We start from the raw sequence: 20,077 nt of genomic DNA on the forward strand, positions 1-20,077 counted from the left end.
CGGTAGGGGGGAAAGTGAGGGGCACATTAAATAAACATTTGTTTGTTGGACTATATTTTAATGACTTTGCTCCAGAATGCTAGATTTGTGACTGGGAATGGAAACATATAAATATTTTTAAAATGCATTATTTGCCAAGGTTGTTATCTCACATCGTTGCTATCTTGGAGGTCATTATGTTGGGGTGTTTCTATACTAAACATTTTTATTATAATTAATTTTTACATAAGAATGGTCATACTGGGTCAGACAAATGGTCCATATAGCCCAGTATCCTGTCTTCCAACAGTGGTCAAGGCCAGGTGCTTCAGAGGGAATGAACAGAACAGGTAATCATCAAGTGATCATCTGCTGTTGCCCATTTCCAGCTTCTGGCAAACAGGTTAGGGACTCTCAGAGCATGGTGTTGCGTCCCTCCCCATCCTGGCTAATAGCCACTGATGGACCTATTCTCCAGGTATTTGTCTAGTTCTTTTTTTAATCCTGTGATAGTTTTGGTCTTCATACTGTCCTCTGGCAAAGAGTTCCATGGGTTGACTTTATGTTGTGTGAAGAGGTACTTCCTTTTGTATTTTCAAAACCTGCTACCTATTAATTTCATTGGGTGACTGCTAGTTCTTATGTTATATGAAGGATTAAATAATGTTTCCTTATTCACTTTCTTCACACCAGTCAAGATTTTATAGACCTCTATCATATCCCCCCTTAGTCGTCTCTTTTCTAAGCTGAAGATTCCCAGTCATTTTAATTTCTCTTCCTGTTTCATATCCCTAGTTATTTTAGTTGCCCATCTCTGTACCTTTTCCAATTCCAATATAACTTTTTGGGGATGGGGTTATCAGATCTGCACACAGTATTCAAGGTGTGCACGTACCATGGGTTTATATAGAGGCAATATGATATTTTCTGTCTTCTTATCTATCCCTTTCTTAATGATTCCCAACATTCTGTTTGCTTTTTTGACTGCTGCTGCACGTTGAGTGGATGTTTTCAGAAAACTATCCACAGTGACTCCAAGATCTTTTTCTTGAATGTTAACAGCTAGTTCAGACTACAACATTTTGTATGTGTAGTTGAGATTGTTTTCCAATGTGCATTACTTTGCATTTATCAACATTGAATTTCATTTGCCATTTTGTTGCTCGATCACCCAGTTTTGTGAGACCCCTTTGTAACTCTTTGCAGTCTGCCTGAGACTTAAACTATCTTGAATAGTTTTGTATCATCTGCAAATTTTACAATCACTGTTTACCCATTTTTCCAGATCATTTATGAATACATTGAACAGTAGTGGTCCCAGTATCGACCCCTCAGGGATACCACTATTTATTTCTCTCCATTCTGAAAACTGATAATTTATTCCTACCCTTTGTTTCCCACCTTTTAAACAGTTACTGATCCAACAGAGGACTTCCCTCTTATCCCATGATGGCTTACTTTTCAAAAGTCAATTTAAATACATTTAAAAAAAAAATTTTAAAGAAATCTAGACCTGTTATGTGTTTTGGTGTAACTTGCATTATCCTTATGTTAAATTTGCATTATCCTAACAAAATATTTACTTTATATATATCTCATCGGCTCTGACCCCCCCCCCTTGTAAATTCGAACACCCCCCCCCATTTCAATTCCTGGGGAAGCCACTATCTCCAGGTCCGCACCGGAGTGCACCCAGCTTTGGAGCTCCTTCCCTCCAGAGAGTGAGCTCACAAGGCCAACTTCTCCAGGTTGTCAGTCTGCCTCCAGAGCCTGGAGCTGACCAGGCATATAGCTCATCAGCCGCAAAGCCTCAATCATTCGGCAAGAGACACGTTGATTAATAAAGATGCTGTTGTGGAAATCAAGGAAATTTCTCTCCTTCTGCCCCTCAAAGTGATGTCTGGCTCTGATGTCAATAACTTCCCAGCCAGAGACAGTATCCTGGGTGGGTTGTGCTATTTGGAAACACAGCACAGCTATACACTAGTCAGCAGCTTCAAGGGCTTCGGTGGCAGATCCGCAGTTAGGCCAGACTCTGACATTTTAACCAGCTACTTTTCAAGGGTGTCTCTTTTTCAATCATCTTCTGTCTGGAAGGATTCAGACAAAGACAGCTGCGCTAGTTGCCCAGAGGATGTGACACACACATTCCAGCAATCACCTCCACAGCCTCAGCAGAATATCGGAGAAGGCATCCCACCACATTTAAATGAACAGACCAACAGCAATGTCTGCAGTTAATTAGCACATTTTGTAGCCATGGGGAGTTATGGGTGTGACAAGCTCCCCCCAGGGTGCCACCTGGAATTGGCGTACCGCTGAGCCCTCTGACCCACCAGCCTGGGCTCCCTCACACAGCTGTGCTGCTGGGACAAGTTGCAAAGCTCTCCAAGCTTGCACTTTCACCAGCATTCACACAGGTAGGGACACATCCAGCTACAGTTACATGCAGGCTCTCTAACCACCAGCCTCCCAGCCTAAGACCCCAGAGCAGTACTGGCCAGTATATGGGTTTAATACCCAGTCCACCTCTTCCCCCAACGTGAAGAGGACCATGCATACTTGTGGTAACCAAGTTGAGATTTTTCCCAGACCCCTTAGTCAAACACACACTGGTTTGGATTAAAACATAAGATATGTTTATTAACTACAAAAAGATAGATTTTAAGTGATTATAAGTGATAGCAAACTGATCAAGGCAGATTACCTAGTAAATAAACAAAACTGCAAACTGAGTTTAACATACTAGATAAGTAGAACATTAATTAGAAAATTCTCACCCTGAGTGATGAATAGGCTGGCAGATTCTTAAGGCACAAGCTGCCTTCGTTTTGCAGCTTGGGTTTCCCCGGTTTTCATACACAGACTAGAAATCCCTTCAGCCTGGGACCATCATTTCCCCAAATTCAGTCTTTTTTTCCCCCCCCGAGGTGTTTCCCCGTGCGTTGTTATAGGAAGAGTGAGGTACCATCATGATGTCATTCCCCCCTTTTATGTCTTTTTCCACTTGCTGGAAAGCTCTTTTACTGTGACCTGGGTCAAACAGTTCCCATTGTGTAGTGCTATCTCTGAGAAGTTTCTATTGCATGCAGTTCCTGGGGTAAACCTGGTGCCTGTGTGCATTTTCTTAGTAAGCCATTAACACTGTTTGGCCTTTTTACTGTTGTCCCTGAAAGGCTGCTTGTGGGCGTTTTCAACCTCACAACATGTTTCAGTAACACATACATAGCCAAACTTCATAACTTCACATTCAATGACAGCATACATAATCCAATGAGATATTAATGTCTAGCAGATCAAGACTTTTAGAATGACACCTCACACGACATACTTTGTGCAAAACGTATCCTATATGACAGTGGTGAATAAGGGGATTCCAGGGTGTCACAATAGGGCTCTACTTCCAGTTTTGATCTTGAGCCACCACTATGTTGACTCCTGTTACAGACAGACGGGTGCAGTTACAGAGGGCAGACCATCCCTCGTGATTTAGAAAAGCCACAAAGGGAATCTCTGTAGGAGCTCCCCTACAGCTCCCAAATGACTTTACAAGGCTACAAGCTGCAAAGCACCTGTCAAGGTTTTTTCCCCACTTTGAACTTTAGAGTACAAAAGGTGGGGACCTGCATGAACACTTCTAAGCTTAATTACTAGCTTAGGTCTGGTACACTGCCACCACCCAGAATTTAGTGTCTGGCACACTTTCTGTTCCCCCAAAACCTTCCTTGGGGAACCCAGATCCAAACCCCTTGGAACTTAAAACAAAGAGAAATTAACCATCCCCCTCCTTTTCCCCCCAGAGTTTCCCCTCCCTGGGTTGCCTTGAGAGGCTTCACACCGATCTAAACTCCTTGGATCTTAAAACAAGGAGGAATTAAACATCCTCCCTTCCCTCCCCCTGCCCCGCACCAATCTCTGGTGAGTTCAGAACCAATCCCTTGGATCTTAAAACAAGGAAAAATCAATCAGGTTCTTAAAAAGAAATCTTTTAATTGAAGAAAGAAAAGGTAAAAATTATCTCTGTAAAATCAGGATGGAAAATGTTTTACAGGGTACTCAGATTCATATAGACCAGCGGAATCCCCACTCTCCTAAGCCTTAGATTCAAAGTTACAGCAAACAGAGGTAAAAATCCTTCCAGCAAAAGAAACCTTTACAAGTTGAGAAAACAAACATAAGACTAATCCGCCTTGCCTGGCTATTACTTACAATTTTGAAACATGAAAGACTGATTCAGAAAGATTGGGAGAGCCTGGAATGATGTCCCATCCCTCTTAGTCCCAAGAGCGAACAATGAAGAAAACAAAAAGCACAAACAAAGACTTCCCTCCACCAAGATTTGAAAATATCTTGTCCCTCTATTGGTCCTCTGGTCAGGTGTCAGCCAGGTTTACTGAGTTTCTTAACCCTTTACAGGTAAAAGAGACATTAACCCTTAACCATCTGTTTATGACAGCACCACTTGCCCCATTCCCACCCACCCCCACCACCACCCCCCGTGGCCTTGCCCTTGATATCCAAACCTGCACACAGCTGACCTTTATAGCAGTAGCTTAGAAGGAGATAGACAGCTATCCAGGGAAGGAAGTACATGCTGCCTGCCCCTTCTCCCAACCTTCCTCTGTTGGATGTGGTCCATTGAGCTCCACTCCACTTATACAGCAAAGAGGAAGGGAGATAGAAAGTGGCATAGGCTTGCATCAGTGTGACTGCCTATAAAGCCAATGAACATGCCTGGATGTCACTAAAGACCTGATCCAAAACAAATGGAGAGACTCCCACTGATGTCAGTGAACACTGGATCATGCCCTCAGGGCAGAATTGTAAGACAAGTGTAAGTGAAGGCATAATTTGGTCTTTAGAATCTTTTCTACTATTGATGCATGAGATGCAGAGCATGGAGACTGGCTTTTAAAATCCAAGCTGAGTTGCAAGGCCTGCAGTTAGGCAAAAGACCAAATGTCTTTACCTATATGCTAAACATATTTGATACAGAAATCCTTGTGAGATGCTTATAGAATATCATGACTGGAAGGGACCTCAGGAGGTCATCTAGTCCAAACCCCTACTCAAAGCAGGGCCAATCCCAAGACAGATTTGTACCCCAGTTCCCTAAAGGGCACCTTCAAGGATTGAGCTCACAACCCTAGGTTTAGCAGGCTAATGCTCAAACCACTGAGCTATCCCTCCCCCCACAATAAAACATGGAACACCACAGGGCCATTTTTATAGTTACATCTCAGAGAAGACACATGCATTAAACAAGACTTGGGAAAACTTCATAATATTTTCACAGTGGCTCAGTTGTTGCTCCTGTTCCAATTTCAGTTTTTTAAAACATTTATCAGTTTGCTCCTGCCAGCATGCTGAGGCCTCCCAAACATTGCTTAGTACCCTCTGAAGTCAATGCCTAAACAAACCTTCCTCTTCTCACTACTGGTACTCTCCCACTTTGAGAAGTACTCCAGCCTTGTGCTTCCTTCCCTCCTCGCTGACAGACAAAAGCAGAACAGACCATGAGGAAGTCCCCTTTACATTTCAGCAGTTCCAGTTTATGAAATTTTAATTCCTTGACAGCATGGTGTAGAGTTATATCTTCCACATGGAATCTTGGCTGGAATTTTAGGACCAAATGCTGCCCTGAATCTAGTTTATCTATCAAGGTATCTAAAAAGATACCTCTCACTTGAATATCTAAAGCTTACATTCTTAACAGCTATTAGTGGGTTTGGTTGCCTCAATTTTTGGGTCCCCAAATTAACAAACCTAAAAAGAACTAGATGTGCTAAACAACCCGTCTTCTGTAAACCAAGCCTTGTAAGGGGTCTCAAGCTGGGCACTCAGAATCACAAGCCTTTTTCAAAAAAGTGTAACTGCATGCAGGATGGAGGCACACATGTCTGATTCACTCTCACTTCACAGTGGGTTTTGTGTGCGCACAGCACAGGCCAGAATTTAGCCTTTAATGGGACTTTACCTGGTGAGAGGCCTAAAGCTTTAAGCTGAAGTGCATGCGTGAGTTTTAAACTGTCCATGTATGCCACCGACTGCTCTCTACTGGACAGAATGTGAGACTTGCTCAAAAGTGTTTATCATAAAATGGCTGATAGTTAACTCCCACCTCAAACCTAGATCCCTACCAATACAAGGCATTCCACTGTACATTTCTCTCCCTGAGGAAAAGATGAGAGAACAAACAAATTCCTAGTTCAATCTACCATATGCACAATGGATCTGATGACTTCAAAGCCCTGTGTTGCTATGGCTTCAAATAGTTTGCTGAAGCTCTTGTTCACAAATAATCTGTCTTCTGCTTACTTCAGTGAGATCTCCAGTGGCCTGGTAAAGAAGTGCTGGTCATTGAGATTTAAGTACCATGGAGGTATCTTTAACTTATGCACAATATTTTTTAAACAGATATGAGAAAATGTGCTGCCTATTTGCTTGGACCACTATTTCTCTCTTCTGTCTCACATATATTACCAAAAGATACTCCTGCAGATTTCTATTACTGACCTATGAATAGAGTAAGATTTACTGGTTCCAGCCCCCACTGTGACTGCTTTCCACTGGTTTGCTGGTGTTAAGCAGCTGCTCAGCCACACAACAGGCCGTTCCAGCACTGAAGAGGACTTGTCAGATGGAAGTGAAGCTGGGCTCTGGAAATCCTTGGCTGCAGGAACAGCTCTTAGTGGCTGTTACAAATGGGTGCAAAATAGCACAGCTCTGAGACTGGTGCTCATGGGGGCGTTACAAATCAACCTCTGAGCAGCTGGATATATAATCATCTTTGCTCCTCAGCTGTATGTCCTATTGAGCAACTCAGCTGGCTGAAAGGATCTAACCCACTGTAGCTATTATGGAGTCACTTTAATGTCAAGATACAAAGGAAATTAAACTAATTTAAAATGAATACATTCAAAAACGCCAATTTGTTTAACAATGTATTCTCTACAATTGCTGTCAATTTTAGCTTAATCTTTTCCCTATGCTTTGGATTGAGCATGTCACATGTGCATTTTCCTGTAACTGAACTGAAGACCATTATTAGTTTTTATATATTTGTTGTAACAAACTGCAGTTAAAATACTCCTATAAAAGTTAATGGCTTTGGGAACATACGTGTACTATCCTGTATATCCATATAGAGATACTACCACCTTGTGTGGAGAAATATAGATGCTTTTAAATACTCTTTCAACACTTCATCTACTCTAGGGATGAGTGCACTGACCGATGATAATACATTACAGTTATTGCTGTATTATGTAACATGCTTTGGGATACTTGGAGTATGAAAGGTTCCTATAACAAACTGCTATTCTACACTCACTATATCTTCCTATTGTTTGTGTTTTAGGGCCAGATTTTTAAAGCTGTTTAGGCATTGCTGCATTCAGTGTCACAATATCTGACCAATCTTGGAGCCTAAATCTTGTTTTCAAAAGAGATTTAGACACGTAGGAGTCTAAATCCTATCAACAGACAATGGGATTTAGGCTCCTAAGTGCTTTTCTCCCTTTTAAGCACAACAAAGAATAAATAACTAAAAACATGGGCAGCAAAGTGCTTTGTTGATGGGAGCATGCTAGCACAATCAAACAAAATATGTACAATGACAGACAATTCAATATGCTATACTAAAGATTAAGTAGAGATTTTATTCTGCAGTATGACAATTCAACAAAAGAAAATGCTTCTTAAGTTGTCTGGCTTTCATCTACATTTTTAGTCAGGCTGTATTTTACATGTTTGCTCCCATTGTGACTATGTACAACTATCAGAGGAGAAGCCGTGTTAGTCTGAATCTGTAAAAGCAGCAAAGAATCCTGTGGCACCTTATAGACTAACAGACGTTTTGGAGCGTGAGCTTTCGTGGGTGAATACCCACTTCGTCCGATGCAGCATGCTCACGCTCCAAAACATCTGTTAGCCTATAAGGTGCCACAGAATTCTTTGCTGTATATACAACTATGCATTATCAGTACACAGGTACACCATATTGCTAAACTAGCACTTAAAATCCTCACTCTCAAAGTGCATGGAAAAAATTACAAGATAATTTCTTTTGAAGTGACTACAAAATGGTGAATTAAATTAATTTTCATATTAGTTAATTTAAAAAAAATCAGAACAAGGAATATAGAGAAATAAAAATGATATAATTCATAAGCTTTAAGACCAGAAAGGACCATTATGATCATCTACTTCAGGGGTGGGCAAATTGTATGTTGGGCCATGAATGCTCACAAAATTGGGGGTAGGGGTGCGGGAGGGGGTGAGGGCTCCAGCTGAGGGTGCGAGCTCTAGGGTGGGGCCAGAAATGAGTTCAGGGTGCAGGAGGGGGCTCCAGGCTGGGGCAGCAGGTTGGGATATGTGAGGAGGGTGGGGGCTCTAACTGGGGGTGTGGGCTTTGGGATGGGTCTGGGGATGAGGGATTGGGTTGCAGGAGGGTGCTCTGTGCTGGGATCAAAGGGCTCAGAGGGTGGGAGGCAGCTCAGGGCTGAGGTGCTTACCTCAAGCAGCTCCCTGAAGCAGTGGCATGTCCCACGCTCTGGCTCGTATGCAGAGGTGCAGCCAGGAGGCACATGTGGGGCAAGCCCCAGACCCTGCTCCCCAGCGGAAGCTCGAGGGCCGGATTAAAACATCTGAAGGGCAGCTGGATGTGGCTCCCGGGCAGTAGTTTGCCCACCTCTTATCTAGTTTGACCTCCTACATAACAGAATCCATGGAATTAACCCAATAATTTCTTATCAAGCCCATATGCTGTGACTGAGCTAGAGCATGTTTTTAGAATGACCACCAATCTTAATTTAAAGATTTCACGTGATGGAGAATCCACCTCAACCCTTGGTAATCAGATCCAATTGTTAATTATCATTAAAGGCAATGTTAAAATTGTGTTCTTTATTTCTAGCCTTAATTTATCTAGCACAGGTTCAAGCCTTTGTCTGACGGCAACATTATAAACATCTCTAATTGTCCCAAATCTTCTCTTCATGTAGCTACTTGTAAATTGTGATCAAATCAATTTATTAATCTTCTCTTTGATAGTTAAATAGATTGAGTATCCTAAGTCTTGCACTATAGAGCAGGTTTTCCAGACCCTAAATCCTTCCTGTAGCTCTTTTCTGAACCCTTTGCCTTTTGCCATATCTTCTTTTGAGTGTGACCACCAGAACTGAACATAGTATTCCACTAGTGCTCACAGCAGTGCTGTAATTCGTCCTCGCTACTTCTACTAAATACTCCCATTTATACATCTCTAGTCCTTCTGCTTGGTGTTGTCAACAGTCATAAGTGCCAGGTTAAAATACCTAGAGGATCCTTTAAGGCAGGGATAGGCAACCTATGGCACACGTGCCAAAGGTGGCAAGCAAGCTGATTTTCAGTGGCACTTACACTATCCAGGTCCTGGCCACCGGTCCGGGGTGGGCTCTGAATTTTAATTTAATTTTAAATGAAGCTTCTTAAACATTTTAAAAATCTTATTTACTTTACATACAACAATAGTTTAGTTATATATTACAGACTTATAGAAAGAGACCTTCTAAAAACGTTGAAATGTATTACCGGCATGCAAAACCTTAAATTAGAGTGAATTAATGAAGACTAGGCACACAACTTCTGAAAGGTTGCCGACCCCTGCTTTAAAGGGTACATCTACACAGGGATAAAAGATCTTTGCAGAGTTCCAGAGCTCATGCCCAGCCTGAGCCCAAATGTCTACACAGAAATTTTTCAGCCCTGGAATCTAAGGCTACGTCTACACTACAGGATAAATTCGAATTAGCTTAAACCGATTTTATAAAACAGACATTATAAAGTCGATTGTGCGCGTCCACACTAGGCACATTAATTCGGTGGTGTGCGTCCATGGTCCGAGGCTAGCGTCGATTTCTGGAGCGGTGCACTGTGAGTAGCTACTGTAAAATAATGAGGCCAATAACGTCGATTTGCGTCCACACTAACCCTAATCCGATATAGTAATATCGATTTTAGCGTTACTCCTCTCATTTTGTAGGAGTACAGAAATCGATTTAAAGAGCCCTTTAAATCGATATAAAGAGCAGTGTAGTGTGGACGGGTGAAGTGTTAAATCGATTTAACGCTGTTAAAATCAGTTTAACAGCGTAGTGTAGACCAGGCCTAAGTCCTGCAAGCCTAATTCGGTTGATCCTGACCAGCCTTGGGTTTTTTATTCCTGTGTAGATATAGCCTAAAATTCTAACAAATACCACCAGGTGGCACCCCTTCCCGGAAAAACTAAGCACCTTCCCTGAGCTCCATTAACAGGCAATATTTCCCCACTCACAAGCACTGAGCACGTATATGAAACGGGAAATTTTTTAACGGGGAAAAGGGGACACAGAATCAACTTGGAAGAACAAAGCAACACTAGAACTCTCTCTCTACACACACACAAATACCACCACTACTGTATGTTCAGCAGTAGTCCTTTAACACAAAAACAATGAGGAGTCCTTGTGGCACCTTAGAGACAAACAAATTTATTTGGGCATAAGCTTTTCTGCTGGTGTCATGCTTTATAAGTAAATGTCCCTTTAACAGTCACATTCCCCTCCATATCTATTTACTGCCCACTCACCACTGGTGTCAGTGGTTAGAGAAATCCCAGAGTTCAGTCTAGCTTTTAGGGGAAGCCCTGGCTGAGATGATTTAATTGGTGTTGGTCCTGCTTTGAGCAGGGGACTGGACTAGATGACCTCCTGAGGTCTCTTCCAACCCTAATCTTCTATGATTCTATTGCTTGGTTCATTAAGGTCAGTACCACCAGCTATGGTGATTTCAGCTTTATTGGTGCTGAGGGACATCACTGGAATTCACTCAGCTCTGATGCTGCTCTCTGTTGCTTCAGCAAACATCCACCTTTCACTGCCAAGTCACCTCAAGTCACAAAGCTGTCACTGCACTGTCTCTTTGCAATGTGTATAGGGATTTGTAGCATATAGGCCCTTTGAGCTGAGTCCTTGCCACATGGCATGCACTCCCTGCCAGAAAGTAAGAAACCCTCTGTCACTAACTTGTATCCATACTCCACCAGGCAACCATGCTAGACTGGTGTTAGGTTAGGATGACTCATCACCCAGCTGCCCTTTTGCCACCCAACATGGATAACAACATTTCAGTGTCCTTTCACCCAAAACTAGCTTTTCTCCAAAGCAACCAAAACTTGCACATAACGAAGATGCAAATCAGGCCTCGCTCATTCATTCTCTTGCCCCTGTTCATAAGTAGATGGTGGCAGATAGATCCTTCCCTTATGGTGTTTCTGAAGCTGCTCTGGGCCTCTCTTTCCCCTGTTCACCGACAGATGATAGCAGTGAGCACCCTACCCTTCAGAGCTTCAGGCCACAGGGCTTATGCATCCAAGAATCACATTAGCCCTCTTAGCCACAGCACCACACTGGAGCTCATGTTCAGTTGGTTATCTACCATGACCCCTAAATCCTTTCCAGAGTCATTGCTTTCCTGGAGACAGTCCCCTGGTCTATAAATGTAACCTACAAGATACAAATGAATTTTTCTTGTCTACTCCAAGTGCAGCCTGTGACAGAGACGGCAATGTCTTGCAATATCCCTGGGAAAGCCTTATTGAATAAAGTTTTAATAGCTTTGGAGCCCATTGTCTGAAATGCAGAGTTTATGTAATACTCTAGGCCTGGATGTTCAAAGGACTTTATAGAACATTGAGGCAGACGAGAATGGTCTTTTGGGACAACACATGCAACATAGACTTCCTGGGCAATATCTAGTGTGCGGTGAATGCAAATTCCTCCCCCACTCCATCTCGTTATGCAAAACCCCAGCCTTCTGAAGCTGCACCACGAGGAGGGGTCCATTTTCTGCTGTTCATGGAATCTGAAGATCAAAGGCCCATGATGTACAAAGAAACAGGCTGATCTACCCAGACTGAGTGCTAGTTCTGAGCTGAGGCTATTATGAACTTCTAACCACAGAACCAGGGGCGGCTCCACGTACCAGCAAGCCAAGCATGTGCTTGGAGTGGCAAGCCATGGGGGGTGCTCTGCTGGTCGCTGCGAGGGTGGCAGGCAGGCTGCCTTTAGCGGCTTGCCTGTGGAGGGTCCACTGGTCCCACAACTTCAGCGGACCTCCCGCAGGCATGCCTGTAGAGGGTCCGCTGGTCCTGTGGCTTCGGCGGACCCTCAGCAGGCAAGCCGCTGAAAGCAACCTGCCTGCTGTGCTTGGGGCGGCAAAATGCCTAGAGCAGCCCCTGCACAGAACACTCCTTTGTGAGGTTTGAAAGGGACTTAGTCCTACCAGAGCTCTTGTTGGAACTACAGGGGTGACCTCTGGTAAGCCTTTGGCATGCATATTGGAACTTCTATTGTTTTTTAATTTTTTCTCTACAACATTTTCACATTAGAAATAAATGTACTTGCTTATTAAGGGCTGTGTGGTAACTTATAATTGCTGGCAGTTATGCTGTTCAAGAGCCTTCAAAAAGAAAGCAAAATGCAGCCAATGGCCTGTTTAGGCAGTCTGTTTCACTGACAGTATCAAAGGGTAAGCAGGAAACTGCGCAGCCTGGAAAAATCCTGGTCAGGCGGAAGAGAGATGGGTCTCTGCCTAAAAGCAGTAGCGTAGCTAGCAGGGTTCAGTGGAAGCACCCACTTCCCCTCAGGGCGGCAGGTGCGGAAGCGGCGCCTGCCAGCCGGCACTGCCAACAGCACAGCCAAGGAGCCGTGGGGCGGCAGGCGTGGAAGCAGCACCTGCCTGCCGGCTCTGCCAGCAACACGGCCAGAGGAGCCATGTGGGGGTGGCAGATGCGGCTGGAGGAGCCAAGGGGCCGGCTCCTTGGCTCAGGGCTCAGTGGCCAAGCGCTCCCCGCTCCCCGCCCCCCACCTTGCTTATGCAGTGGGCGGGGGGAGGCGAAAGGGCCCCATGCCTTTAAGGTTGCCTGGCTGGCGAGCCCAGCGTGGAGCGCGCCGAGCACTGGGAGCAGGCCGGGGACAGGCGGCGGCGCAGGAGGGAAGGTGAGCGGGAGGGGGTCCGGTCGAGGGGCATGGCCAGACGAGGAGCCAAGGGAGGGCGCCTTTTTTATGTTTGCTCCCCTTACACTGAAAACTTGGCTACGCCACTGCCTAAGAGAGGTGACAACTGAGGAGCTGGGAGCCTAAAGGAAGGATCACAGAAAGGGAGTTAAGGTACAGTTCCCCAGAACTGTGACAGAACCATTACTTCACTGAACATCTCTAGCTTTTAGTACAGGAGAGGCCTGCATCAGGTGGTATGTCAGAGTGGTACTGACTTGATTTTGTGGCAACTGGATCTGGTGCAAACAATTATTAGTACCAAAGCAATTCCTCTGGATTGCATGAGGATGCGAGCCTAATGGTTGTTACTGTACCTCAAAGAACAACTTTATACAGTGCTCAAAGAAGTCAATGGTCTAGTAAGGATATAAATAGTAAAACCTGCTAGTGCAAGATGCTGGGGGTGTAAAGGGGATGATGGGAGATCACTGGCCTGTCTTTTGTTTTGTAATCACTGCCTGTCTGTGCGTAATGGACAGCGTTGCCATCTTTCCTGAATTTATGGAATAAGGTGATTTTAGCTCTCGATACAGGAGCTCTCATTGGAAGACCCAAGCGATATTAAATTACACAGAATTGCGCAAAATGCTTGAGCCTCCAGCGTCTCCCAAAGCCCAAATATTCTAATTCTCTGCCCTCTAAACTCCTACATCTGCTCATCCCCAAAACCAGCAATTAATTATACACCCCCCACTGCCACACCAATTTTGCCCTGTCAGCTACACTTCAATTCTGCCGAGTCCCACTGCTTTCCCCTCAGCACATCTGCTCCTCCTACCACCTTCATCCTGCTCTCTCCTTTCCCAGGCTGTTGCTCCAGGGATGGAGGAAGGAGCAGGGAACTGTGAGCCATTTTCTGTAAGAGGGGAGGAGAAAGAAGCCTAAATAGCTGCACTCTTTCTTCTCCCTCCTCTTCTTTTATGAAAATGATATGGCTTCTCTCAATCCATACCCCAAAACTCCTCTTAGTTCCTGAGGGGAGGGGTGAGAGCTCTGTCTGCCTCCTGCATCTGCCCTTATTGGCTGCTCTTCCTTAGGAGTCAGGAAACTGAAAAAGGCAGTCAGTCAATCATAGATGGGTTTTTGCTGGAAAGAGCTGAAATTCTGTGCATGTGGAGCTTCTGGTGTCATGGCAGCTCCCTCAGGGGCTAAAATGCCAATAGTAAGAGGTGGCTACACTAAGTCTAGCGCCTAGCCCATCTGTTCATTCAGGTTCTTATACGGGCCCCTGTCCTTCCCCTGAGAACTGTCTGCAGAGAGACAGTAGTTGCAGGGACATCCCATAAGTTACACACAGCAGCAGATTTGCATTCTTTTGTCCCCCATGCCAGGGGTTTGAAAGCAAGGGACCACAGACTGCTTTTTTTTTTAAATCTCATAGACTTTAAGGTCAGACTTTAAGGCCTGCATAGACTCATAGACTCTAGGACTGGAAGGGACCTCGAGAGGTCATCGAGTCCAGTCCCCTGCCCTCATGGCAGGACCAAATACTGTCTAGACCATCCCTAATAGACATTTATCTAACCTACTCTTAAATATCTCCAGAGATGGAGATTCCACAACTTCCCTAGGCAATCTATTCCAGTGTTTAACTACCCTGACAGTTAGGAACTTTTTCCTAATGTCCAACCTAAATCTCCCTTGCTGCAGTTTAAGCCCATTGCTTCTTGTTCTATCATTGGAGGCTAAGGTGAACAAGTTTTCTCCCTCCTCCTGATGACACCCTTTTAGATACCTGAAAATTGCTATCATGTCCCCTCTCAGTCTTCTCTTTTCCAAACTAAACAAACCCAATTCCTTCAGCCTTCCTTCATAGGTCATGTTCTCGAGACCTTTAATCATTCTTGTTGCTCTTCTCTGGACCCTCTCCAATTTCTCCACATCTTTCTTGAAATGCGGTGCCCAGAACTGGACACAATACTCCAGTTGAGGCCTAACCAGCGCAGAGTAAAGCGGAAGAATGACTTCTCGTGTCTTGTTTACAACACACCTGTTAATGCATCCCAGAATCACGTTTGCTTTTTTTGCAACAGTATCATACTGTTGACTCATATTAAGCTTGTGGTCTACTATGACCCCTAGATCTCTTTCTGCCATACTCCTTCCTAGACAGTCTCTTCCCACTCTGTATGTGTGAAACTGATTGTTCCTTCCTAGGTGGAGCACTTTGCATTTATCTTTATTGAACTTCATCCTGTTTACCTCAGACCATTTCTCCAATTTGTCCAGATCATTTTGAATTTTGACCCTATCCTTCAAAGCAGTTGCAATCCCTCCCAGTTTGGTATCGTCCGCAAACTTAATAAGTGTACTTTCTATGCCAACATCTAAATCGTAGATGAAGATATTGAACAGAACCAGTCCCAGGTCCCATACTGCAGGTCACAGAACCTTAAGGTGACCAGACAGCAAATGTGAAAAATCAGGACATGGAGTTGAGGGGGGAGGTAATAGAAACCTATATAAGAAAAAGATCCAAAAATCGGGACTGCCCCTATAAAATCAGGATATCTGGTCACCCTACAGAACCTCACCCTCCCACTCATGGTTAAGGCAGTTGAATGCTGCCCTGAAGAACTGGATTATATCCCTGCTTCTGCCACAGAGCATCTCTTATGTGATTCTGGGCAAGTCACTTAAACCAAACTTCTTACAGTCTCTCAATACTGTGCCTGTCTCTGCTCCCTCCAAAAAAATCTGGAGTCCTTCCAGTAGTTTGCTGGGTCTCATCACTCACTTCCCTCCATCCCAGAGCACTAAGTACTGCTTTGGCTAGGGCAAACAGGAAGGAACAATAGGTTGCGTGAGCAACATTTTCCAATCTCACAGAACATTTACATGGATGAAAAACAGCTTACTCTTTCATCAAAAATAGGCCTTGCAATGACTTTTACAAGTGTGCCTCAGTCCCAGGGGGTTTCACAAGTAAAGCCACAGACATGTTCATTTTTTTGCATATAAAGACCATGGTCTCACTGCTTTGCCTCATTTTTTGTTCCTAGAATAAGAAAAATTACACTCCAGTGCTACAGAACATATATTTAAAGGTACCAACTATTGAGTAACACCTCAGCTCAGATCCATTTTAAGATTCCCATTTTATATAATCTTTGGGGTATTAGATAAGACCTGTAGGTTTGAAATATATTTGCTTAAATTGTTCATTTCTGAGTAAGAAACAAATTAGTAAAAAAAAAAATCAAGATCTGTTCATAGAGAATATACTAGAACTAATGTGGCTTTGCACCCAACTACCTCTTCTTCCCCTCCTTTAGTGAGACTTGTGATGTTTACTGAGCTCTCTGATCACCTCTTGTGGGTGTCACTGCAGTTGTAGCTACCTAAACTGCCAGCCATCACAATATTCATTTATGTTCTATCCCCATCCCCAACCACTCATCAGTTTGTTTCTTTTAGACTGTAAATCCTCCAAGTCAGGGCTCTCTCTATATTTGTGTTTGTACAGCACCCAGCACTGTAGAGTACTAAGCGTGGTTAAGAACTTTGTGTACTAATGTAAAATAGAGACCCTTCACACTACTAATATGGACTTTGCAATTTCTCACCATAAAATTGTATTTCTCATTGTGTAGTTTAGTTTGAGTAACTGTTTAGAAGCTTGCTGGTTGGAGAACAATCCATACAGCACTCACATTCAACAATCCAATAGGCCATGATGGCACAAAAACAGATGAGGAAAAACTACCAGTAGCAATTAAAAGGAACAAAATGTATGTGCAGGAATGTGCTTTATTGAGAATTGATTACTGTTCTACAAAATGCTATTGTTAGAATAGTTACACACAGAGCTATCCTGTGAAATACACAACACCCACTTTAGACAAATCTACATTGTCCAGCCCCTAAATTCATGGATATTCTAATGTTATTCTTGAATGTCAAACATTTCAACTCTTCTCAAAGCATTGTTAAAATTAAGAGGAATTCTACTCTATTTCTTCTATTGTGCAAATCACTGCAGTATCTGGGCACCTTCTGTGTAGCTTGAGAACTTTTTTCTCTCTCACCAACAGTACTTGGTCCAGTAAAAGATACTACCTCACCCACCTTGTCTTGCTTTCTAATAGTTCATTAAGCAACGTGACTAACATTTGTTGTGTGTTGTTTGTTCCCTTATCCTCTCCCTGGAAGAAGCAGCACTTACAGTGAAGGACACTTGTTTTGGTGGGGTTTTTATATTATAATTATAATGTTGATTTTATTTATGTTAAAGAAGGCACCATCAAAAAAATGCACCTTGCACTTGGATGTGATGTTCCTTAGGAAGATGTTTGAGTAGTTAGCAGGCAGCGGCTTATTAAAAGAGTGGTTTCACAGATAGCCAACATGTAATTCTGAGCTCTTCTTACCAGAAAAGATTATTCCGCTATGATGTGAATGTATTTAACCTTCATGGACAATGACTCATTAAAAAAACCAAACATATTTCACAATATCTGTTTTTCATATGCAACTAAGCTGTTTTTCCATTGCAAACAGATAACCCATGCTGTTCCCTTGTGGAGTGCAGAAGCCAACGGAGGAGATGAATCAGAAGGAAAAGGGAGAGGAAAACAAGCAGCCCTGGTGCAAAGCCATGCACTAAAATTATTCTGAGACCTTAATTTTAGAAGTTTTCTAAATGGGAGAACATACAGCGGCTGGCTCTCACTTATGGTTTACAAAGAAGTTTACTTGTGTGGTTCTTTATTACCTTGCAGTTATTCCAAAGAGGACTAAGTAACAGAAAAAATATTTTTCAACAATATACATCACATCCATAGTTTTAAACACAGCTGATGGTTCCTTTTAAAACACCCATCGCCGTGTACGGTGGTTTCCTCTTTATTCTAGATTGCATGTTCTTAGGGAAATAGACTTTGCTGTGTGTCCTATAAAGATCCTAGCTAAGTTTTGGCACTCAGAATCATTCCTTTGGTTCAATAAAGGAAATGTTCACACCTGTTCCTGGAATACTCTGAAGTTAAGTTTCCTGTCAGATTTCCTGTCAGATTGCTGGGTATGGAGTAATGCAGAAGCTTCAGAATTAGGCTTAGCCCCTGTTTTCTCCTGTTGGGGCCTCTAGATCTTAAATGCCAAAAAGTCAACATGCAAACATCCCAGAGTCATTTGGGCAGATCTTCAATTGATGTTAATTGACATAACTCCATTAAAGTCCACGGAGCTATGATTTGGAGCCCATGGAGCTGAGAACCTGCCCCCATACGTACAACAAACAACATATAGAAGGCAATGCCAAACCTTCTATAATCAGGAATGTTATAATAATAAAATGTCTTTTTTAAGGCATAAAATACTTAGGAATCAAAGAGCTTACATTATTAAAAAAATCAAGCCAATATACAAATCTGTAGAATACTCAGGTATGTGTCTCAATACATTGCTGAAAGTCAATAACTTATCTATGAACTAATATTCAGCAATATCAGTAATCCTCTAAATGTCTGCTGAGTAAGAGCACATTGTATCATCTCTTCAGCCCACCAACTTTGAGAATGATACACCAAGTACATCTGAAATCATAACAAAAGTGCACTGGCTCCTGCTAGTTTTATTTGTTCTGCCACTAGTCCTGTGGAAGGTCAAATAGTGACAAAAATATTGATTTGCTTCCTAACGGATTCCTGTCATTATGACATTTAGGGCTAGATCCATAAAAGGACTTAGGAGTCTAACTGCCACATTAGGCACCACTGAGATCCTCAGAATCCTCATTCAACTGCCACTTAACCTTGTAGATGCCCATGCTTCCACTGCTTAAGACCCTAGCTGCCTACGTTTCTGCTAGTGAACATATGCACAGTCATCTCACCTTAGGCAGCTGGGTGCCTAGTTCATGCCTAAACCCCAGCGGGATCCTCAAACTACGCATTCCCCCGGCTAGCTCACCTGTGGGATCCAACTGAGTAGGTGTGCTCTGAGTAAGCTACCCCACACAAAACAGCTGGAGGAGGAGGAGGTGGTAGTGGTGATGGTGCCTGTAATAATATTTAGGCCGGTGGTTAGAGCATTCACCCAGGATGAGAGAGAGCTGGGATCAATACCCCCCCTACCTGAGATGGAGAAAGATTTTGAACTTGGTCTCCCTCCTCTGAGAAAAGTGCACTATACACTGGGAATCAGTCTCTCTCCATCTATTCTGTTGGAAATGTTCCATTGTGTATAAATAATTAAATATGCATTGCAGTAGCAAGATTTGAACCTGGGTCTCCCATATATAGCCCTAACCACTGGGCTATAGAGTCACTCTCACTTTGGTACGATGCATATTTATATAACAGGCTGGGGACACAGGCATCAAAAGGAAAGGAGGTAAGGTGACAACTTCTACATGCTTAACTTTCATATTTTTATATTGTATATTTCTTGTAGGTTACAGTTCATCAAAATCAAAGGTATTCTGTCTGTGCCTCTGACAAGAGCCGCATGTGGTAGGTACTGTGGGGATCTGAAACAGCACAAAGTACTCCTGAACCACACAACTATTTTCTTCTTCAAGTCTCTTAAATCATACACTTCCATTTCACTTGTGTCTTTTAATTTCCCCCCAGTCCCTCTGCACTAAGACTTTAGTGACCATGACACCTCTAATCTTTACAATTTCTCAGGTCTTTCATCTACCATCTTGTATTATTTAATGCTGTACAGCATTTAGGGTTACAGCTTGTGTAAAAGTAAAATGTAGAGTGTGAGCAGGAAAATTAATTCATTAGGGGCCTTTCAATGTGATAAATAAATACAAAAAATGGGATTATGGCTTTGCAGGTACTGCTACACAAGTATCACCAAGTATGAAATCCTCCCAGTGCTTTTGCTAATGCTATTTACTTACTGTTTCTCATACCCCAAGAAAAAGTTATTAGAAATTTGGCAAGACAATGGAGAAATAATGCCTCATGAAGATGGAGTGAGTTTCCATATGACAAACGCTTGCTCATGCTCAAGCACAACAACAAAGACGGGATACAAGACTGTTTCACTAAAAAGATGCATCAGTC

This window comes from Gopherus flavomarginatus, chromosome 4 (genome assembly GCF_025201925.1).
Source record: "Gopherus flavomarginatus isolate rGopFla2 chromosome 4, rGopFla2.mat.asm, whole genome shotgun sequence".
In the NCBI taxonomy this organism is placed as follows: domain Eukaryota; kingdom Metazoa; phylum Chordata; order Testudines; family Testudinidae; genus Gopherus; species Gopherus flavomarginatus.